Below are 16,262 nucleotides of genomic sequence, written 5' to 3' on the forward strand. Positions count from 1 at the left end.
ATTGTAGACTGACAAACCAGCGTATCACCCGGTGGGCGATGTTACTCTCAAATTTCAATTTCGAATTCCAGTTTGTCAAGTCCAATGAGAATCTAAGCGATTATCACTCTAGGTACCCTCCTCACACAGAAGAAGACCTCAGTGTTGCACGGAAGCCTATCCTCCAGGAGTCGCTGATGTCCATCCTGACGGAAATCCCATGTGAGTTGAGGAAGATGATAGCCATACTACCGGAGATGCAGTCTTCAGATCCTGTCTACGGCAAGATCAAGAAAGACGTCGAAGAGAAGACGGACTCACCAAAGGTGAATGGTGCTTGTCACCGTTTTGAAGTATTGAACGGGCGCTTATGCAAGCGTGACCGGGAAGGAGTCCGAATTTGCATCCCAGAAGTGTTAGTAGTTCCACTGCTCGATTATTACCATTCAGATCGAGGGCACATGTCGGCCAGTAAACTACTACCACTTCTATCAGAGTTTTTCGTATGGCCAAAGATGAGGGCAAGTGTGAGGCGTTTTTGTGCTTCCTGCGAACTATGCCAGAAAAGCAACCCCCCTCAATGTTATCGTCCGGGACCACTGAATCCCGTCGTAGTGGAGAAGCCAGGCTATTTGGTCTGTGCTGACTGGTTAGGACCTCTAACCAAAGGAATTGGGGAAGTCCATTACGTATTAGTATTTTATGATGCTTTCTCCAAACTAATAGGATTGTACGCATGCAGAAAGGCAAACACTACCACGGCCATAAGGAAACTAAAGGAGTATCTGAAAGTTAACCCTAGTGTGGAACTAGTCTTAACAGACAGAGGGTCACCTTTCCAGTCTACCCGCTGGAAGACAGAATTAGCAGATCTTGGTATCAGGCACATCACTTCGACGCCATATTATCCGCAAGGAGAAATGGCAGAAGTAGCTGTCAAGGCTACAGTACGTTTGCTAGGTAAATTGTGCCATGATAACCAAAGATTGTGGCCCAAATACTTGGAAAAGATAGAGAAATGCTTAAATTCTGCCAACACCTGACCACTGGCGTGTCAGCCTTTGAGTGTCACTTTGGGCAGTCTATGTCAAGAGACATAGCCAGGCTGTTTGACATCCCAGAAGTGGATAAGCGCCATGACGTGCAGTACTATGTAGAAATTGCTAGAAAGAACCATAAACGGAATGCTGCTGCACGAAAACGCAACTTCGACAAGTCACACCGTACTGTAGAGTACAAAGTGGGTGATCTTGTTCTAACTAGAGTCTTCCCCAAGTCGGATGCTCTAGCAGGTGTATCGAAGAAGCTCTTGCTCTTGTACTCAGGACCATGGCAGATTGTCGCCGCCACTGGTCGTAACATGTACACACTAGGGGATCCAGCGACTAAAGAAGCAAAGATGACAAGGAATGCGTTTCTATTGAAACCATACATCTCTAGAGAAGAGAAGGATCAAAGTGGTACTGGTACATAGAGAAGACACAGATCACACATATAAGCATCAAATACCGGAAGTGACAACTAGTGTATATAGTGTTAGTGTTGTGTATATTTCAGTGTATTAGTGTAAGTGTATGTATTGGGATCCTATGGTTTGTGATGTTCATGTAATTCAGGGAACACTGAATTCTCTTATTTAGCTTTGATTATTGATTTGCATTTATTATGTTATTGTGTGTTAACATTGATTTTTTTTTTTAACCTTGGATGTATTTTGTAACTCTAATATTTCAGGAACGAGAATGTGCCCTCCGTATGATCTACGTCCTGTACTAGAAAGTACAGCACCTAGAATCATAGGGGGGAAATTTATGTAGAGGGCCAATGCCCTTCTACATCATCTGCATATCGAAATGCAGATGAGGGGCACATTTGCATATGTATATGTAAATATGATATTTTGTGGAATAATGATTTGCTTAGTATTTGCCTATGCAGTGCATATTTATTTGATATTATTAGTAATGAAGTGTGAAACACCTAGCATAGTACGTAAATATTAATACAATATTGTATTATATTGTATTTATTTCCTTGTGTTTATTCCATTTATAGGACTTATATATTGTATTAATGTGTTGCATATAATTACTTCGTTGTTGCAGTATGCATAACTAACAGGGGATGATGGAAGATAATGAATAAAAAGCAGAGATGAAGATTAATTGAATAAAAATGAGAAGATTCTATAAGAATCATATAGATTTTCAGAACGCTGGAAGAGAGCTAGAGCTAAGAGTTTTTTTTTTCTTTCCCGACTTACTGTCGCCTTTACTACAGGATGGGAGGTCTATCTCAACTCACCACGGAAAGAAATACCCAGAATAGAAACTAAATAAGCATAGTATACCCAGGAAGAGCCTATAGACTTCCTTTGGTGAATCTACACTGGGTTTGATACAGTGTGTTGGAACACGGAGTTCGTATTGTTTAAAATGCCATAAACTTTTTCACTTCTACATGTGAAAATTTTGGTTTCTATAGGTGTGAGTTCCTATGTCCCGAGTGTCAGCGTCTCTTCCTCCCCCCTTGTTCTCCAAAAACCAGTAACCTGGCTAGCGAGCCTCTTGCTTGGTTCCCACCATGCAACACCAATTTGAAATTGTATACTTTATTTTGACTTATTTTCTGTGTTTAATATTAATATTTACGTACTAAGCTATACTCGTTCTTGGAAGACCGTATAAAATTCTGTTAATTTTAACAACGTGTTTCCCTTATCGAACAAGACACTTAGATCTTGTATTTGTGAAAATAAATAATTAACAAAGATGTTTCCTTCAATCTCTCTCCAAGCAAGCATGGCTGCATTAGTGAGCAGACGGTTTGAACGACGGCCACAGAAATTGGGTGTACCGCTGCTTCTGAGAGAGATGACAGTCAATAAATTGTATAAATATGTATTCTTTGTATGTTTAACTTTATTTTAATGTATAACATCATATGTTTCTATGTTTATTTGTATGTAACTAGCAAAGGAAAACAAAAGTAGGCGGAAATCTGTCATAGTTTCTGCTGTAAGCAAAAGCTTCCGTGTTGTCCGCTATCAGGAGTAGGGGCAGCACGTATCGGCCAAGAAAGGTGAAGTTGGCTACGAATGGTGGCTGAAGAAGGGCATTGACACAGGAGACCACCCGCAATATTCGCCGCAAGGCATGAACCTTTTGTCAAAGGGTGCTGGGAGAAGCGAGTTTCTTCGTTTCCTGTGTTTTGCCAGAAACATATACTCGTTTTCCTTGGAGAACGGGGTAGTTGAAGCTAGACTTGTGAAGTAACAAGAGATAGTTTTGCGGTGTAGTAGGAAGTCACCAGACTTCCTGAACAGAGTTCGAGACCCAGGACACGGTGTGAACAATTGTTCGGTTCCCCGGGATTTGTCCTGTGAACAACTGTATCGCGAGTGAGTTGTACAAAATTTCTTCAAAACATGAAATAGTCCAGTGACAAACAGTGTGTTACTTACACATATGTTAAGTGATACGTCAGTTGTGCTTATCAATTTCAGTGACAATGGAAGTTTAAATTTTGAAGTTATTAATTTAATATTCGTTCATTGCTCTGAGTGCTGCAGTCACTCAGTAGAGCTCACATAATTTGAAGCTCATTCGCAAACCCATTGTTAATATGGGACAACCCATTTTGCCAACTATGGGAGAAAAATATATCCTACATATCTAAAGTAGAGATATATAACCAAGGCCGGTAAAGCCATTACACCGGGCCTGTCCTTGGACATTTTAGCACAAGGCAGTTTGTTTTTAAGATTGGAGATACTAAACGTTCTCTCTTTGAACGTCTGATATTCAGCGTAACTTACCTTCTACAGAACATTTTCTTATAGTGGAATGCCTATCTAGGAGGACACTTTGTTCAAATCAATTTCAATACTTGTGAACGTCAAGTGAAGTTTGAACTGTGCTTCGGCATATAAAATTATTATCATTGTGTATCATTAATCTGTGTTTATTAACCCACAAATATAGTGAATATGTTTCTTCGACAGTGAAAATACATCTCTCCTCTAATAAAACAGTTAGAGACAAGAAACTAAAATGATGAGGAGATAATTTATATTGTAAATATTTATACATATTTTTTTTAATTCTAAAGGTCAGGCAGACCTTTCAAGTTTCAATTCAATCTACGTTCTTTCTCATTCATTTTATTTTTTTTTTTAGTGTGATAAATTATTAAGTATTTCAAAATATCTAAGTAACGTGTTTATGTTATAGTGCACTACAAAGGTGATAAGTATTTAGTGTATAAAGTGTGATATGATCCTCGCATCTACCATGTTGAATGTTCCTGATCCCTCTGTTGGAAATAAATCTGTCAGCTCTTTCCAGAACATCTGTTTATTCCATCGCTGTAGGGTGAGTACCTGCACTAATGATATCTTTGTTTCAGGAGTGTGATTCAAGGAGACATTTTCCCCTTGATAGAGTATGTTGTCCATCTCTCTGTATGGGGCTCAGAGAGAATTCTGCCCAAAAGAACAAACTAACAGCCATGAATAGTGAGATCAATACAGGCTGCTACCTGTAAAAATAAGAGATAGTTTTTTTTTTAACCTATTTGAAACGTATAACTGACTCACTATTATAGCATCCTTGAGCATGGTTGTTATGCAGATTGCCCTGAGATCTGCTGTTCTACAGAAATAAATAGATAGTTTGCTCTACCGACTTCATAAGGGAGTGGCGGCCCTTACAGGAGAGAACCTGATCTCCAAGAGGGAATAAATAACTTTCACATATTTTGTTATTTGCATTCTAGGCAAATATTGTAGTTAATTAAATATTCCCAGCCACTCTCCTTTCAACATTCTTTTTATATTGTGTTGGTGTCGTTAGGTAAACAGTAGCTTCGGCTCTGGCCACCTAGCACCTCACAGCGACACCATAGAAGTGTGGGGTTTGCGTACTAGTTGGTGCAGTTTCGGAAACGTAATTACGAGGGCTTACAACAACCTCAAAAGTAGTTTCAATTAAATACACTACACACACGCCCTGATGGGGGTTTTCGGGTACCATGATATTCGCAGAACTCTCATTTCTAAATATTCTAAAATATGTCTCAATAACGTAAACCGCAAGTCGGTACGCCTAACAGTTACCGAAATATGGTGAAATAAAAAGCGACACCATAGGTACGTGGAGCTTGCATATTAGACAGTACAATTTAGAAAATTAATTAAAATATGACTATCAAGATTTTGTCAAATAAAGGGAGGATCCATACAGTTATGGGGTTTTCGTGATAGGTGGTAAAATTTCCGAAACCGGTCATGGAAAGTTAATAAGCATCAGTAGCAATTTCATCTTAAAATAATTAGGTATTTCCATGGAGTTTAAAAACATCATGGGGTCTACCAAGATTAAATTTTAAAAGCTTTGGAAAATATATTTTGACATTTGTAAAGAGTATTGGAAATATGTATTTACCTAAAACTTCCAGCTAGTACATCTAGCAGTTAGAGAGACACCATACAATAAAAGCGTATTAGATCTTGAAATTTCAGAAAACAATTATTAATCCTAACAAAAGTTAAATAAGATGGTACTTATATGGGTTAAGTGAGTACCTCAGACTCGTCAGTACAATTTCGATCGAAAGATTAATTCAGCTCTAAATTTTCTTTGGACAATTCCAAGCGTTCATCGGGCTCTGAAATAAAGTGAACATTTTTTGTCAGTATCTAATTTAGCAAGCGAGATATAAGGAATTATGCATTTTATGACGTCGTAAAAATAGAGACCCACATGGATTTGTACTTTTGAGTGTTTGCTGTAAGAAGAAGAAATTTCAGAAAACAACCGTATATACCTTAATAGACAATTAAATGGGCGGGGTCACGGTGGCTTAGTGGTAGAGTGCTTACCTCTGGTGTATTGGGTTCTTGGTTCGATCCACGGCCAAGTCAGTTTGTAGTGGACATCGTATTCGTGGGTTTTCTCGGGGTACTCTCTTTCCTCCCACCTTTGCATCCCATCATTTCGGTCAACAACATTCACTTGCTTTAATCATAATCTCCCTGAGACTAAAATGCATAATTGTGGGTCGCTACACTGAAATATTTCCTTTTATTTAATTTTAAAATTAAATAGGGAGTTAAGTATGATCGTATCTCTACGGGTTAATTGAATACTCCAATAGTTTCTGCAAAAAAGATTAGTTAAATACCCTACCACTAAGCTACTGTGTCCCCGCCCACTGAATTGTCTATTAAGGTATATACAGTAGTTTTCTGAATTTTTTTCTTATAGGAAAGACCGAAAAGTACAAATCCATAAAGATCTCTATTTTTACGTCATAAAATATATAATTCCTTATATCTTGGTTACTATCTTAGATATTGACAGCGAATTTTCATTCTTTTGCACAGCTCGATGAACCCTTGGAATTGCCTGAAGAAAACCTAGGACTGAACTAATCTTTCGATCGAAATTGTACTGAGGTACTCATTTAACCCATAGAAGTACCATCTTATTTAATTTTGTTGCCACCAATAATTGTTTCCGAAATTTCAAGATCTCATACACTTTTATTTCACAGTGTTTCTCCAGATGTTAGATGTACTAGCTGGAAGTTTTGGGTAAACACATATTTCAAATACTGTTTACAAATGTCAGATTATATTTTTAAAAGCTTTTAAATTTTAATTTTGGTAGACTCCATGATGTTCTAACACCCCATGAAGATATCTAATTACTTTAAGATGAAATTGCTACTGGTGTTTATTAACTTTCCATGACCGATTTCGGAAATTTTAGCATCTAACACGAAAATCCCTTAACTGTGTTGGTCCTCCCTTTATTTGACAACATTTTAATAGCCGTGAGTCATATTTTAATTCAATTTCCGAATTGTAGCGTCAAGTATGCAAGCCCCATATACCTATAGTTTATTTTCCCATACCTCGGTATCCATAAGGCTTATCGAGTTGCAGTTTTCAGTTAAAAAAAATCAGTTCTTTACATTTTAGAGACATGTATTTCCATATATCTAAAATGCAGAAATTAGGTACCGCATAGGAACCCCATTGGAGTACTCACTTACTTTTGCATAGCAGGGTAAAAACGCCAGTGGTTCTCATTTTAAGGTTGAAAACATACTATTTTGTCTCTTCTCTGAGCATCGTGAATCTGTCGGAGCTGTACCATAGTTGAAAAGACTCACTGATCCTTCCTATAATGACCATGTAGTCAGAATTCAAAAAGGAGTAGCCGTTGGAGGAAAAACAATATTTTAAAATCCTTGCACCAGTAGTCGTCACCTTAAAATCAAAATGTTCCAGTAGTAGTCAGGATTTTCTACCAGTGTTCGTCACTCAAATAACTTGACATAATTTATTCAAAAACGCACTTTGTATCAGTTTAGGGTTAAGAATAGAATATAAAGTAGTAAGCTTAATAACTTTGCACCACTTTTAGCACTCAAGAATGAAAATAAACGTTTGCACATACATTTTAAAAACAATCTGAGAAACAAAATAAGTTAACTGAATTCAAAATTTAATTATACATCACCTTAAGCTTAAGAATACACTATAAAATACTGAGATTAATAAAAAATGAAATCTTTAAGTTTAACGTCCCACGGTTATGCCGGTTAGGCTAAAGGAGACGGCGATAATGAGAAATGAGTGAAATGGTGGAATGAAGAAAGTGGGAGGAAACGAGAGAACCCCGAGAAAACCCACGAGCACGGTGTTTGTCCACCACAAAGTCCACACGGCGCGAGTTGGGATCGAACCAGGGACTCGAAGCACCGGAGGTGTACGCTCTACCACTGAGCCACCGCGCGCCCCTGAGATTAATAACAATGCATTACTGAAGAATGAAAACAAAAATGTTTTAGCTACCTGTATTGTATTTACATGTTATTTCTCATTAACATTTTTTTTTTGATAACTCATGATCAAGTCTAGGGATGCGCAAGAGAAAAGATTTGAGATTGTGTCCTCTCGAAAAGGTGCCGCGAAAGTTATGTCTCCTCTCGAAAACTGGATCCGTTTCTATTGGAAGAGCTCTATCTCGCCTCGAATTTCGTAACAAAAATTCTGTCTCGTCTTGTCTCGTGCGCATCCCTAATCAGGTCCATAGCTAAAAACTTCATTTCGGAGGGGGTTCGATAGGGCTTTGGGATATCCGAATTTAGATATAGATAATCGATATCGACAAACTATCGAAACTTGTTCGAAATATCGAAAAATACAGCAATATCGAAATATAAACAATATCAAAAATCGAAAATATAGAAATATGAAAGAGATCAAAAATATGGATATATCGATCAAAAATGGATATATGATCTTGGAATACGATTTGGTGGAATAATGAGGGAGAAAAATAATCATTGATTAAATATTAAATTGAAAAGAAATAAGAGCCTGACGCTCAAATACTTATCTATCCGGCACCCATCTTGATCCCCATAAAATATCATGAAGTGCTTGATTGATTCTAAACCCAATAATAATAATAGTAATTTAACAATAAACACAGAATATGTAATTTACGCACCTTGAAATGTAGAAATTAATGATTGTAATCCCCAGCTTTCCAATAGACCTTTGATTTCTCCAAATGAAGATTCGGATATCTTGTTTCTTCTCAAGCAATAATGGGTTACAATAATCAGTTGCAGTCCAAAGCCAAGTCACTAAGTTAAGCATGAATATAAAAGAATTCATTAGTTAGATGCATACAAAATCCTACGCATGTAAATCCGAATGTACTTGTATTAAATTGTAAATTTAAACAAACTAAATTATACTACTTTGGAAAGCATCTCCAAATATAATGTTTTCATTCTAAAGTGAAGGAACTTTTAAAATGGGATGACCCGTTTGCGCTGTACACTCTCTATGCGCCCAATGTGAAATGAAACTGCAACGTTGCCATTTACCTGGACCCACAACATAAGTGAGTGAAGTTACGGTCTTTTACGCTAACATGTCGATGGCCACCCCCCGTTTCAAACAGAACTTCATTCACTTATGTTGTGGGTCCAGGTAAATGACAACGTTGCATTTTCATTTAAAATTGGGTGCATAAAGAGTATACAGCACAAACATTCGTCCGATTTTTTTTAAAAAAGTGTTCACTTTAGATTGAAAACGTCATATTTCGAAATATCTTTTCGAAATTCATGGTTTATTTTCGAGGTTTCATATTATTATCGGTATCAACCAGTAATTAAATAACTTTTTGTGTTATAGAGAAACGAAACAAAGTCTGCTTTATCAATTTAAAGCAGAATTTTGAAAAAAGACCAAAATTTCCCAAGCAAAAAAGCGAAGCAGAAAAAAACGAGTTTTTTTTTTCAAAACAGACGTTTTTTTTCGAGCCCTTGCATCTCTATCATGAATATTTGAACGCCCTTCCCGAAAGTGTCTGCACTACTGCCGACCTTCATTACTGTCGTTCTGTAAATGGCACACAATTCCCAATGGATGCCAGCTGCATTTTGTTCTTTAACGATCAAAAATTATATGATAGATCTCACTTCACATTTGGCATCATTTTGTATTACGGCAGCCATTTCATCTTACTGCTACTCACTCTATTCAACTCTACTCTGACTATTCTATCTCTATTGCAAGCACAGAATACTAGAAGATGCTATTGTGCATGCTCAACATCATTAGTGTTGTCAACCTGGTGTAAAAATATATCGGTCCTTTTTATTTTACATGCGTCTCTTACATAACTATTGTTTGATTTATGTGTCCACGAATGTATTTTTTTTATCAGCTACAGATACGTCGTGAATATATAGTCAGGACAAGCAGGACGGAAGACCCTCATTTGATTCTAGGTGAATATCTATCAGCAGGACATTTCAGATTTTGATTGGAGGATGGATGAGGATTGGATTTGATTCTATATTACTAAATATTGTAATATTTGTAGAAAAAAAACGATACACGAGTATTTCTTTAATGTCAGGTTTTATTATTAAAACTATAAAAATACATCTTGTACGGTTTATAGTACAACAGATCAAAATAAGCTTTATATATATTATATATTAGACCTATAAGCAAAAAATACGTGAAAAGAAGCTTGGATTGCAAAAGAAAAAGTGATCTTTCATTAGGACAGTATAAAGTGCTTTGGCAATGAGGAAACTGAATTTGGTATACGAACTGTTGAAATATACATCCTGTTCATTAGATTTTTCACCCTGTTTTCCATCTATTTCTATATCTAAAGATTTTCTTTGGCTGGAAAACGTTTTGAAGCAAGGAAGACGTTATGGCTACCGTAGATGGGTATTTTGCAGGTCTTCCAGAATCATACTTCTGGGATGGAATTTATTAAGTAGATAAATGTTGGACAAAGTGTGTTGACCTAATCGGAAATGCTTTATCGACCCAAGAAAAAGAAATACAATCTTTCACTGCCAGACAGAGAACTTTTCACCTTATCCATATATTTTGAAGTAGGAGTGGATCCAGAACGGACTTCTGGGGGGGGGGGCGGTGAGTTGTAGTACTTCTACTTAGAGCTACTTTTAAGAGCTCCAAACTCTGGGATGAGTTTTATTTATATATAAAATAAGAAAGTTTCCTCCTTTGGGGAAACCCTGTTTTCAAGTAATGTAGTAACGCTGGATTACGTTCTTGAGAAATACTCGTATAGTGGACGAAAATCAGCCTAATATGAAGTGATTTATCTGAATTATGAATACTGATAGGATGTGATTATTTGACCGCAAATGAGAAGTGTCTGGTATAGGTTACACAGAATTTAGGTTACTCACAGCTTATGCAATAATTGCATGCTGTGCAGAGCGAAACGTTAGTTATAAATGTAAATATGTGCATAAGCTAATGCAGAAATGCTATACTACTTGTTTGAATGGAGTGACATAGTGTGACGTCACATCCATCTCGTTGCCATGGTGATGTCAATTTTATTTTCTAAACAACATGGTCTAAGAACCTACGTATAAAGCGAAAACAGTGACGTATTAACTTCCGAATTGCAAACATTAGAGTAAAAGGAACACTTATATATGTAAAAACGGTTTCCAATGAATGAAACTACGAAAAGATGGGAAAAGCAAGCAATTTGGTAAATAATATAATAAAATATGACAAGCGTTGAAAGTGAAATGCTTCCCCTGGTATCGCAGATTTTGTGTATTTATACATTTGGAGGTTACATCAAAATATAGTTAGCTTATTTATTGTCGGTTAATAAATTTAAATAATTCTGGAAAATTTTTATTTAGTATCATCAGTATCACACATTATAGTGTAAATATGTAGGCCTACAGAGTTGAATTGATTTTGAGTTTAATGTCCCTTTCAGCAGCGAGGCTATATGAGACGAGACCTACTGATTACCGTGGAATCCAAACCACATGAGCTTCCGCCGATGTTTGAATCTTATGCTGAACCACTCGTAATTTGATGTTTTATTGTTGTACTTCAGTAGATCTATATATTTTTAAAGTAAATGGGAAATATAAGGAAAGATCTTATGCATATTAACCAATCAGAAAGTGGTTTAGATTGAAATTTATCAACAGGCATATCGTTACGAGCTTATTGCTTATTATTATTATTATTATTATTATTATTATTATTATTATTATTATTATTATTATTATTATTATTATTATTATTATTATTATTGTTTGTTTGTTTGTTTGTTTCTTTATTTTGTAGTCACTGTAACAATACACTCATATTTTAAAGGATGGGCGTAAGAAATCTAAATGTGACAATATAATTAATATTATTCTGTAAGTAGACAATGATTTTTCCTTGTAGACAAATTGTTCGCTTCCTTAGAGGGCAAAGGTTCTATGTTCAACTTTTTTCGAAATTGAGATTTTTATACTTATAGATGGCGCATGATGAGCTATTTCACATGGCGATAAGAAAGCACACGAAATCGTTACTATTTACAAGAAATAATGGATGATATATTGTCCTATCTCATATGTCTTCCTATATCCTGTGTCCATTATTTTTGCTCTCCTGTAAAATCTCTAAAATTGAACATAGAACCTTTGCGCTCCAAGGACACGATTGTTCTAGTTTCATTGTGCCGACTGATCGTCAGTTTGTACCGTAGAGCTTTAAAATCGCGTATGGCTGTTTTTGTTCCTTACGCTTTGCGTGATAATAGCGCTGGTAATACTTATGCGATTTCCATCTTATCAGTTTACCTAGAGATGTAATCCCTGTAGGAAAGGGTTCTTTAGCTGTTACTTTGTGAATTACTAGATTTCATTCTAAATTTTCTACATATTCTTAATCTGTATCCTTTCCCACCAACTTCACTTTGTCTTCAAAATATGCTACTATTGTCTTACTAACAGTAGACTACACTGCATTCCTGGGGGGCGCGGTGGCTCAGTGGTAGAGCGTTCACCTACGGTGCTTGGGGTCCCTGGTTCGATCCCAGCTCGCGCCGTGTGGATTTTGTAGTGGACAAACTCCGTGTTCGTTGCTTTTCTCGGGATTCTCCCGTTTCCTCCCACTTTCTTCATTTCACTTATCTCTCATCATCACCGTCTCCTTTAGCCTAACCGGCATAACCATGGGTCGTAAAACTTCAAGAATTTTTTACACTGCATTCCTTTCGCTTCATGCATTTGCTTACAAATAAAAAAAAAAAAAAAGTGGAGATCATCATGGTAACGAAGAGGAAATAACGACATCACTATGTCAGTGTATTACTGTGAAGGATTAAGGGGAAAATTTCCCTCTTTAAAAAGAGAAATATATCACTAAGGTAGTGGCGGATATAGAATGAAAAAACTGGGGGGACAGCCAGACCTCAGACTATGATATATACATCATAAGTGCTATAAATTTTCAAATATATATATATATATATATATATATATATATATATACAGTGGCGTATTTAGGGGGGGGGCTTCCGGGCTTAAGCCCCCCCGAAATCTTACTATAGTAAAGTATATGAAATATCTTGCAGAATTTTCACATTTTCAGGCAAAGCCCTCCCCGAAATAAAATCGTAAATACGCCACTGTATATATATATATATATATATATATATATATATATATATATATATATATATATATATAAGAACTTATTTTCTGCATCCAAAAAAACTGAGGGCCTAGCTCCCCCCGGCTCCAGGCTAGATCCGCCACTGAGCTAAGGGATGTGTTTCTATAACCGTATACTTCAAACTAAGCTGCACGTGTGATAATTTCTTTTCAACTACAGTACATGTCTTCTTGTACTGCAAAACCATTCTATAATGAAAATGAAAGACAAAAGAAGGAATAGATTTAATGCAAAATGAAATAACATTCTTTCGTCCTGTGGTAAAAACAAAAAAAAATATTTCATTTAGTTTTATTTTCAGCTGCACATTGGGTTTCTGTTAGTTCTTATATTACATTTGGTTGCAATCTGTGTTTGATAATGTGGAAAAATGTAAATGTAACTGCACTAATTACACACTAAATACCAAAGAAAATCATTATAGTGAAACAAGCACACTGTATTTGGAACCAAATATTGAATTTATATATATATGAGAAATTACAGAAAAACGTACTCAGTGACCTATTTCTCCCATATCACATCAACCTGCAAACTATAAACCAGATTGAAACCAAGATCTAATTTTGCTGCACAAAGGTTTTCCAATTTCAATGACGGTTAAGTTTCGTTTTTTTTTACCGACGGCAAACTTTATGATAGGTGTGAGGGAGAAACATGTTGTTATCTTTGGGAACATTGAATACATATCACTATCATACAAACACATTATATGAATGGGCGGAAGAGGCTCTCTCATAATAGTGAATATATCACTCAGTCAAGTTTCTGCTTTAACATACAGGATGCGTATGATATGTAGCGTATGGGATACATTTTTAAGCTGAGTACATTAAAGAGGATAAATTTATGTTTGCTAAAATGAAACACTTCTAAAATGAATTGTGTAGTAACTTGTATACATTGGTAATAGCGATTTTGCTCTCGAGACAAGACGAAAAATAAGGTCCAGTATTTTTTTAAAAAATCTCGACTCGTCTCAATTCTCAAAATCTTTCTCGTCTCGTCTTGGAAATCGTTTCTTATCTAGGCTCGGAAATTTTCTCGTCTCAACTTGTAAATTTACGTACAAAATTTATGCCCTGATTTGCATGATCCTCTTGCGTAATGGGAGGTACACGGAGGGTGGAATTTAACATTTAAACAACCTTGTTTATTATTGGGATTTGCTGTCTGATGAATTACTATCACGCTTTTAAAGTTTTAACTGGAAGTACAATCAGGAAACGACCATTAGGAAGACCTAGGCGAAGATGGTAGTACAGTATCACACTCTTTAAAATTTCCTTGCTCAGAAATGAGAAAAACGCATCTTCAAAACAAAATAAGTAATGTTTACTCATATTTGAGGGAAAATGTCTCATTATTTCCAAATGTGTTTCCATTTGTGAGCTCAAGGCAAATTTTCAGGTTCCCATTTATGAGATTTTCTCACTTCTTAAAAATGAGAATGGAATAGTGCGTAATTTGCAACATCATAGATGATTAAAAAATAGCAGTAACAATCTTACCGAAATAATATTACTATGTTTTACTAGGGAGTAATATTGCTAAGGCTTAATTACTATTCAGGAAATGAGATAAAGGATTTCAGCTGTAGCAGAGTGCGAATGGATATGAGTACGCAGTACGTGATGCAGCTGAGGTGGCGTATGGATACATGTCATGTGACAGCGGCGAGAAGCAGCATACATATCAACATTCGAACGTAAGTTTGGGTGAATTGTAAACATACTACCATAGACTAAAAGTTACTGTAGTACATTCGTTGGGGTGTAGAACACTGACCCCCCTCGAACAGGTTATATAGGCTATAGCAGTCAGGTTGGCTCCTTTATGTATCAAAGCTCAGTACCCAATTCACATAACGAGTGCAGCAATAACAAGTGAAGGCGGGTTAGAGCCCCGTAGGGCACGTTGTTTTCTAGATTACAATAGAACGGGGAGGCATGTCAATGTTTTACACTCTTCGCCATTCGTTATAATGTGCAAAATCGCTTATGTACGGAAACAAAGAATACATAAGTCATCTGTGTAGTTAGAAACAGCGTTACAAAACAACGTACGATTTATTATTATGGAATTGTAATACAAAGGTACTTTGTACCAAATTTCACAAAATTAAATCCCCACGTTTAGCGGGTTTGCATATCCAGGCTCCTAACTATGAAAACATTTACGTTCACTCTAACCTCATTCATTTCACGAATTCAACCTGTTTTACGTATGTTATTAGGACATAATATCGATTGTGATTTATTCTAAAAACACGTTTATACATTGCAAGAGCTGTAACGTCCAAATATTTACTGAGAACTCATAGTCGTATCGGAATAAACAAAAGCGAGTATGGAACAGTAAACTGCTTTTACAAAAGGCAAAAGAAGATGTGCAAAGGCATACAAAAACGGTCGAGTGGTTTGGGTCGATACACTACCAATCACATGTTTGTGTGTTCAAACCCGGTAGCAAGTTGTTTCTTTTTTCTTCCTATTTTCATCCGGAGGCTGAAAATATTTCTTTGAGTAACTCATTGAAAACTTCTTTTGTTTCAAATTCGATTAGAACGGAACATTATATGAATTACGAATCTTAAATCCATAGCTAAAAAAAATGAAGTATACTCACTACTCCATTATCCTCTGATTTGCAACGAAAAACTATTTATAAACAGTGGTGACTTCAGAAAATTATCCTCGGGGGAAATTTCAATATGCGGGTGGAGGGCAAACATTGGTAGTCCAGATTGATCACGATCGAATATATGGTCCTGAAGGCGGAAATTTCTTAGCTCGAGAGGAGTCTCAAATTCTCCGTCAAAAAACGTCCTGAAAGCATCATTGCTTAAAAGCTTTTCGTAACAAATATAATATTACACTTGTTTCTCGTTCTACATTTTGAATTGGTAAAATCATAACTTATAGTGGATTATAATAAAAGCATAAAAATTACAATACCAATCATGTATAAATTATCCTGTAAGTTACCAACTTTGGGTCAGATTAAAACTCAAATATTTGTTTTCGGATTGCACTTAGAAGTAAGTCCTCTCTATATAATCCTGATTGGAAAGCCATGTATAACTCTAATTAATTAATCAATATTTATACATTTTTTTATTTTACTATTTTTACTATTCAATATTATATACACTTCATTTCCAAAATCAAAATCTCGAAAATGTATATTGTACGAGTGCAGATTCGCATATAAATGA

This window comes from Thermobia domestica, chromosome 15, assembly GCF_964235325.1.
Source record: "Thermobia domestica chromosome 15, izTheDome1.hap1.1, whole genome shotgun sequence".
Lineage (NCBI taxonomy): Eukaryota > Metazoa > Arthropoda > Insecta > Zygentoma > Lepismatidae > Thermobia > Thermobia domestica.